This window comes from Nematolebias whitei, chromosome 9 (assembly GCF_014905685.2).
Source record: "Nematolebias whitei isolate Nwh7 chromosome 9, NemWhi1, whole genome shotgun sequence".
Classification (NCBI taxonomy): Eukaryota; Metazoa; Chordata; class Actinopteri; order Cyprinodontiformes; family Rivulidae; genus Nematolebias; species Nematolebias whitei.
The window spans coordinates 39,030,713-39,038,355 of record NC_056506.1 but is presented as its reverse complement, the minus strand read 5'-3'; positions in this window follow the sequence as shown (position 1 = coordinate 39,038,355).

The following is a 7,643-nucleotide window of genomic DNA, read 5'->3' as shown; positions in this document are numbered from 1 at the left end:
AAAGAAGATGAGAAAGTACAAAGGAGTAAAGAAACAACAAATCAGAACAAAACTCAAGTGTTTTTTGAGTCCCATTCTCCACCACTCAGTCCTTCCTTCTCCTGTATTAAACAGGCTCTCAGTTGTCTCTGATCTAAAGAGGTTTAAAAGTAGATTTCTCATTGCTTCCCCTTCTCTTCTCGTTGTTTTCTCTCATTCAAAACAAGTGTCCTACTTTGTTTCGAAGTTCCACTTTACAGTCGTTCGTAAAGTGTTTACAAAGATAAAACTGTCAAGCAACAGAGGAATTGAGGAGACATTACCGCGTGGAGAAGTGTTTGACATTAGAAAAGTATCATTATGTTAATGGTGCCTAAAAACAGTTTGAAGAGTTCACCCTCACAGTTACATCTGCTGTTTCTCAACAGGCAGGCTGCACCCACATAATTGCAAATACACCAAAGTCCTGTCTGTGGTAACAATCCACAAGCTACAGCGAAAACATCTCTTTCTGTCCTCTTTCGCTCCGTCTCATCCCCCTTCTCTCTGATCCAGCTGCTCATTTGGCAACGAAGCAAAGAAATAAATGAAGAGCAGTAGCAGAAGGACGGCTTCTCTGAGAAAGGGATTGTAGACAGAAGGAGGGAGATGAGGATTTTGTGAGTGCTTTTAAAGACAGTTTACTTAAGTGTCTTTTTTGGCAGGAAGTATCAGTGAGGAATCCGGCTTCAGGCCACTGCTGTCCAGTTATGCTTTCAATTGATGTCTAAATCCTTAGATATTATTTCTTTCAATCTTCATTTCAATAACAGCTTTGTTCTTATTACAAAGAAGAAATCAACATGCTGTGAAAATATGGCCTGCAGTCATAGTGTTTAGACATGACGAAGCGGGGGAAACCTAATAGCAAGCCTGAAAAGACTGAGTCATTTTATTTTTTTAATTTCCCAACATGCCATGGGTAACCGAGCTTGGTGAGACAAATCAAACTGAACAAAATTAGAAAAACAAAAAAATGTCCCACATTTGCTAATTTAACATGCCTGAAAAAATGCTGTCAAGAAAATAATATATTTTAATTGTAGACTCACTGAGTGAGTCTACAATTAAAATATATTCTACACATATATACATTTGCTACTGAACTGTCAGTTCTGGCCACCACAGCTAATGTGACACACTCCAGTGTTTCCCCTACCATTATACAAGCAGGGCGCCCCGCCTCATCAACAGAACCGAGCGCCCCGTCTACGAACCACGCGCAACTCTCCCCCCACCTGTCGGCACAGACAGGTCGTTAAGCTAACAGCTCGAAATACAGGTGCACTAGCTAAAAAGTGCTAAAGGCATCCTCTTCCCTCATGCTGAACCCTCATGCAAACACCCCCCCCCCCCCCACGAAAAAAAACACGTGTCGGTACAAACAGAGTGCAGCTCAGATGTGTCTTTGTCTACCCCCCCACCCCCCCACCCCCACCACTTTAAAACTGTTGGTATGAACAGCGCACTGTGCTGCTCAGGACGATTTCTCCTCTGTCCATCATTTGTTCGTCTCACCCCCCCCACAAAAATTCATGGACGAGTGCCCCACCATTGCAAGTTATCTAGGGGAAATACTGTACTTATATAAACAATATTTGTAATGAAAATATCCCAGAATCAAAATAGTAGAGCGCGACCGATATATCGGTAGGGCAGATATTTTCGGCCGATACAGGCGTTTGTGGACATATCAGTATCGGTGATAATAGACCTTTTTCACGATAACCGGAAGTAGCGTCTCCTGGTGCTGGGTCACGTCCTGTTAGTGCGAGTCTATGCAAATGCCAGGCTTTTCTTTCGCTGATGTGGAGGAAATCACAGCGGCGAATTCTTGAACCAATAAACTTGAGAAAGGATAAAAGTTCTTCCATGAAGAATATATCAACAGCTATCAAGGTAAGAAAAGACGTAGCTTAGCAAGCTAACTGTTAGCTATAACATATGAAGTACATAAACATCGTAATAAAGCATAATTTAGTGTGCTAAATTATTTGGAGTATTTGAGACAGACGTGGTATAAACTTTTAAATGATATTTTAACATTCTGATATGCGTGTGCCATTACAATTTGTGAAAGAAAACGTACTAGATGTTAGTTATGAGATGCTGTGATGCTTGATGTTCAAATTGTGCTTTACTTCATAACTACAGGTCAAATATTGTCGAGGGACAGGTAGTTGTCAGAGCTAGATGCTTTATTTATGACAGCTGAAAAGCTTTGACGTACGATGGACAACTTCTGTACTAATGAGAGCTTACAGTAACATGTTCTTGCTCAGTGGTTAGTTTGTCTGTGGTAGCAGCATAGTCTGTTTTGTTCTGCTGATGTTTCAGCTCATCTTCAGACTAGAATCTATTACTTGTTTAAAGCTAAATATGTTATAACAAATATCATATGTATGTGCTAAAAACAGTGATCTGTTTTAGATCTCACTGGGTGACAGCAGGAGAAAAACTACGTCAGCTGGAGTCTCAACCACTTATCACACATCCTAAGATTGGAGCTGGTACCATCCAGATTTGGTCCTGTGCCACAGGGCTCACAGATGTTTTACCAGTGCCCACCTGAGAAGTCCTGCGTATCATCATTCTGGACCACATGGCTCCACACTTCCTTGCTCTTCCTCTGATGCTGCAGTCTTCCCAACATGTGTTTTGTGTCCACACTTCATGCATCTTCAGTCTCTGCAAGTGTCCCTGGAAACGTCTTATCAGAGGCCAGAACCAGAGAGCAGTCCAGATGTTCTGCATGGGTACAGCTTCTACAACCAAGGCTTACTGCTGTTTCTGTGTTGCAGAAGAAGTGCGGCGGAGGAGTCTGCTGACATGTTTTACTTCAGCACCTTCATCCATGTGTTTATATCAATGCAGTAAGAATCATAAAATGTACAAATCACCCTTTTGCTCCTTCACATTTTTCATATTCAGTCTCAAGCTGTGAATCACTGTAAATAGTTGTTACTCATGAAAAATACATAAATGTGCCAATTTCTTTAAAATGAAATTACATAATTTGGGAAAACTATCTATAATCCACCATCAATTTATAGTGTACGGTTATAAAATGGTAAATAGTTACGTTTTTTTTGTTTGTTTTTACTAGATATTGTAAATTACACTTGTTTTCTTTTCAATACGACTGAATCAATCCACAAATTAAATTAAAAAAAAAAACAGTACAGTATGCTGCTCAAATGTGTTTTAATTAAAGAATGTTTAAAATAATTCAAAACCTTTAAATAACTAATTACATAACACTAGAACAATATGTAACAAGCTTGGGTATGGATGCTATTTTTATTTTATAAACTTACTGCAACACGACCTTAGGACTTTCATCCAAGGACATAATTTACACTGAAAAGGCACTTGGGTTTGTCTACAAGTAAGCAGGAGACTGTGTTCCAAGATACAGTATAAATTTTATTAACACTACGTTAAAAACATATTCTAATGGAGGCAATAATGATTCTGAAAATAAATATTTAGCCAAGGCCGAGGCTTTCAAGTGTTCAGTCAACTAAAAGACAAAAGGATGGTTCAAGGTAACACGAGCAGAAATTCACCTACAAGCTGTGATGCACGAGACACGAGTGGAACGGAACCTACACAAGACTCGACTGCTGCCTTCAACCTGGAATATAAATATGAAATTAAGTCAACAAAATAAATATGAATAATATTTAAGAATTACAAAACAAACAAATATGGGCCTCACATTCACATATAAAAATAGTTGAAATTGGCCCCAGCCTTTAGTTCAGTCAGTCAATCTTCTCTCAGGTAAGACACTGTCTAATGATGGTGACTCAAGCAGGAGTGAGAATCCACCAACGCAGGACTGAGCAGAATGAGGACAGCGGAGAGTGCACCTGTAAAACCATAAAATAAAATAAGATTAGCAAGATCGTTTCAATTATTGAGCTTATTGACATTATTATTATTTTTATTGTTGACATTATTTCCGTGAAGATCAATACATTGTGAGACAATGCATGTAACTTGATCTCTCCATGGCTTACATGACAAGTTTATAATGTACCATTTTAAATTGATATGTACCTGTGGGTGGATGTGCCACCAGGTGAAGTGAGTTTCACGTGGACTCCAGTAGCAGCTTCAGCCTTGCTAGCTTTCTGTGAGGGGACAAGCTGCTGTTTCTGAGCCCTCAGACTCCCTCTTAGCTGGTGCGGTGAAATTATTCCAGGTGAAGAGAAAGAAACAGCTCAACCTTTAAAGCAGCTGGTGGTGGATCCGCAGACAAAATCCTCCTGAGTGAAATGCAGGCTACAAGTGCTCCCTGGCTTTATGCAGAAGTTAGGACCATCATCTCTTCTGATCTCTTGGATCCACTGCCTCTTTTGGTCTGGGTACGTCGTGAAAAGCATGGTAGGACAGATATGGTTGTTGTCTTGTCCTACAAGAACAGCCAGGAACTGAACAAAAGCAACCGCACCGAGACTGAACCATTTTCGTCACTGTCTAATGCTAACGCTATAGCCACCGGAAGTTGTTTAACACCACATCCGCTTTAAAAAGTGGAAGCGTGAAAAAGGTCTATTGGCCCATTATGCGGCGCCGATATAAACCCTTCTAATTTTCACCCCCTAAAATGCTGGGAATGATCCATGACCTTACTTGCAAATAGCGTAATTGTGCAATGTATCCAGCAGAGAGCGCAAGAGGACTACTTTCAAGTCATTGCCATGCTGCACACGCACGCGAAGCAGGAAGCAATACTGTGTAGCGTATTTTGCTGAACAGAGCAAGTTAAGTTTATTGCAACTGATCTGTAAAGTTTTTTTTTTTTAAATCAACAATACATTCTCTTCAATCCTACAACTTGCTTGTCATTACTTACATGACTCTCAAGTTAGCAAGCTAATGTTTAGATAACATAGCATAGGCTAGTGCCTTGTAAACCTTTAGCCCGAACAATAAATCAAACTTAGCAGTAAATATATATCAGTGTTAGTAACATTATCTTTGTATTCCTCAATAAAATGCATTGTTTGTCTGAAATCTTTACTTCTCTGGAAAAAAAAAAAAAAAAAACACTGCTGCAGTCGATACGAATTATGAAATACTGACACTTTTTGACATAAAAGATTAGCACAAACTCAGCACTAAACAAAAAGCTAAATAACATATTCAAGTGAATTCTGTTAAACACACACATAATCAAAACGTTTAAGCAATAATTAACTTGAGTACTTTATAATAATACAGTAATGTGTATTCCAATAGGTCTGTCTGAGTCACCATGATAACACGAGAGACTCAAGTGTGATGATACAAAAAACTCTTATGGTGTTTATTCAAACTTAATGCACTTATTAAATATGAGGTGCATAGTGTGAAACAATGTAATGACTTTAGAATACATTTTATATAAACATGACCAGGAAGTCGACCACAAACGGCACATCACCTACAGTACACAGACACACATGAGGGTGTTCCTTCCTTAACTCATCCCCTGGGTAACTCAGGAAATGGCCTGGTTAGTTCCCATGGCAACAAATCCCAACATGAAAGAGCAATCAGAGGAATTATTTTTTGGCTGCTGCGGAGTGTTAGGAGCAGCTAGGTGAGGAGAATGGATGTACCTGAAATAAAAAAAACAACAACGTGGAACAAGCTGTTTGCTCCTCACAGCTTGGTTTTACTGAGATTCATGAACTTTTCATGGCAAAAGTTCACTGGAGTAAGTGTTTGACGGGATTATTATTAGCTGCTGCACTCAGACTGAACATTTGAGAAATGACGGGTCCTGACAACAATTTTCACATAAAACTGATCCAACGACTGGGACAAATTTTGAGCTTAAAGTAACAGTTAGCAAAAATCTCAAAATGACATTTTCTTCATTAAGTTAAGAAATTCGAGTTTGAATCATATGAGTGATTCAATAACAAAATCATTAAAATGTCTATTTTTGTCAGTTTGTGACAGGATAAAATCCTGAAATTAATCCTAAAATTGATCCTAAAATTAAAGACATATCACAAACTGCCTTTTATGATTGATTTTTTTTAGACAAAAATCATCTTATATTGGGGGAATTAAAGATTCGCTAACACATAACATTATTGAGTCTTCTAATGTCCAATAGCTGAGGTGGCCATCTTGAATCTGATGGACTCAAAAAGTGAATCAATTATAGATGTGCATCCAGTAATTCCTTTAAGAGAGTTTCCTTCAAATATACCTGGTAACTAATGAAATATTTTGCTAACAGACAAACACAGTTAACTCTAATAGTTAATGTTAGAGTTTAAGACAAAGATTAAGCTCAACAATATGCTCTTTGAGTTTGACTTGTCAATCACTTTCAGCTACAACCACGCCAACTTTTAGCATAATCTATTTAAAACTGACTGAATAAGGACTATCCTTCTGTTTTCAAAGGGCAGTTGACTGGGGAGGCCATCTTGAATTGAGTTGAAGTTCATTAGGTGTAGATCTACATCCAATGGATTAATTTTAGGGATGCGTGGTATTATCAGCATGGTATCGTATCGGCCAATATTAGCGATAAAGTTAAATATCGGCCAGTCCATCAAAATAACTCACTGATATAAAAGGTGCTGTTTTTAAATATATATTATATATCTATATAGTGTTATATTCTTTTCAGCCCCCTTTTTGGCATCTGCATTTGGTAGCAGGCCAAAATTATAAAGACCGTGCAGAATATAATGTAGTATTTTAATTCCACAGCAGAGAAAGCTATGTATTCTCTCTAGGGGTGAAAAAATATCGGTATTGGTATCGGTTATCGGCCAAATAGGTTTTAACAGATCGGAATATCATATATTGGCCAAAAATACAATATTGTGCATCCCTAATTAATTTCTTAAAGTTTCGATAAAGTTTATTAAGTGGTATAAGTTATTTTGGTAACAGACATCTGAACACACAGAAGTGCAAAAACACCTTTGTGTTTCAGCTGCGGGAGAGAATATGCTCTGCTGGAAGTTCTTCTCATCACAAACTGAGGAGACAGTGAAAAGTAGAACGCTAGTGTTCATGCATGTAGTGAAAGTGAATGCAGCGTCTGCATTATGTCCACCTTCATAGCTGTCAAGTATCCAGGCAACCGTGTGTCCGTGTAATCACATTATGAAACAAATTTAGATAAATCTGAAAGGTAGAATTCTGGTGATGTTTATTTTTGCCGTGACTAAAACTGTGACCTTTCATTACCAGACCAGCCAGATCAACCACTAAACAACCCCGCCACCTGGAATTAAACACCCCGATGCTGTGAGCGCGTTTCGCCTGGAGCAGGGTCACAGATAAAAATGCATTTTTAAAGCAGACGGTCGCACGGTGCCTCTCTGTTAGCTGTAAAACGGCTCCCCCAAACAGCGAGACACTACTGCTTAAATCAGCAGTCAATGAAAGAATCTGGAGTTACTGACAATAGCAGCTGCTCTCTATTCCCACTGAGTAATGAGGGGGGACCTGAATCCAAAGCAGATGCATAGATTCAGCCATTTTTCTATCTTTCTTTTTGAACTTGCCCCCCCCCCCCCCCCCCCCCCCCCCCCCACCCCCAACTCCCCACCTACATCCCGCACCCCCACCCCAACAAAATCAACAGCAATAAACCAGTC